This window comes from Limulus polyphemus, unplaced genomic scaffold (assembly GCF_000517525.1).
Source record: "Limulus polyphemus unplaced genomic scaffold, Limulus_polyphemus-2.1.2 Scaffold1033, whole genome shotgun sequence".
Classification (NCBI taxonomy): domain Eukaryota; kingdom Metazoa; phylum Arthropoda; class Merostomata; order Xiphosura; family Limulidae; genus Limulus; species Limulus polyphemus.
In genome coordinates this window covers 8,389-9,674 of record NW_013666643.1, presented here as the reverse complement: position 1 = coordinate 9,674, position 1,286 = coordinate 8,389, and the positions used below count along the sequence as shown (strand labels likewise).

Genomic DNA, 1,286 nt, shown 5'->3' with positions numbered 1-1,286 from the left:
TCAGGGCACGTTATCTTACTATAAAACAACAACTGAGTGATACATCTTAAGGTACGTTATCTTACCATAAAACAACTGGGTGATACACCTCAAGGTACTTTATCTTACTATACAACTGTAACTGAGTGATATACATCAAGGTGCGTTATCTTACCATAAAACAACTGGGTAATATATACCTTAGGGCACGTTATCTTACTATAAAACAACAACTGAGTGATACATCTTAAGGTACGTTATCTTACCATAAAACAACTGGGTGATACACCTCAAGGTACTTTATCTTACTATACAACTGTAACTGAGTGATATACATCAAGGTGCGTTACCTTACCATTCACACAATGCCACTTTAGATTTGGAACTAGTTCAGAATTAGTATAAAACATTCAACTCCATCCAGTCAAAGCTGTGTCATAGCAAACTAGATTATCCAATCACTTTCCATGTTGCTATAAGAAACAAAGGATGAGATAATCATTATATCTCACAGCGACTACGTGACTTTAAAAATGACTCGAGTTATCTTTGCTTTGAGTCTACTTTTTTTTTGGAAGCAAGTATATAAATTTGACCTATATTTGGGAGCCTGGATCCGTACCAAGAAATTTTAACTATTAAATTTAGCTTAAAAAAATCAAGCTCTATGCCTTTCCAACTTAGATTTTTTAAGACTCTAAAAATAAAAATACATTGTATTGAGTATATAGTTAAACATGGAAGGGTAAAGTTGAACACATTATTACTTACTCAAAAAGAAACTAATATAATCCCTTTAAGACTTTTATGTTGTAACACATACCTTGGACCATTACAAGTATTCTGAAATATGCGTGCTTAATTAAAGATTTGATTAAAGAAACACGTGCCAAACTTGAATTCACTGAATTAAAAACGTTTCGTAGGCACTAATTAAAAATGGGAGTTAAATTTAAACTTTGGTTTGGAATATATAATTGAAATAGAAAGGAAAAATAATTTTATCGCTTACATTAAACTTTCAATCAAAATCTTCCAGACAGAACGCAAATGTTGGTCGGTGTGTATATATATATATATATGAAAAAGGTATCAGTTCCCGAATACTCGCACATATTTATATATATTTTCTGCTCACTTGTTTTTCTAAGAAAATTGCTCAGCCAGCCAGCACGAAGCGGAATCTGGCGTACGCGCAACCTCATTAACATATGACCACGCTTATGTACTGATTGCTTTCACTTTGCTATTTCCATAACTAATTTCATTCTATTAAAGCTTCTGCTTATCGAATTACCAGAGAAAAA

General features: G+C 32.4%; 1 protein-coding gene across 1 annotated transcript in view; it reads right to left on the bottom strand.

Annotated features, from left to right (window-relative positions):
• Window positions 1–354, bottom strand: part of LOC106461795 (homeobox protein Hox-B3-like) — a 79,747-nt gene extending 79,393 nt beyond the window's left edge. The window contains exon 1 of the mRNA XM_022388869.1: window positions 335–354. The gene's annotated coding sequence lies outside the window, so the exon portion shown is untranslated. The remainder of the gene's footprint in view (window positions 1–334) is intronic.
• Between the last annotated feature and the right edge of the window lie 932 nt (window positions 355–1,286).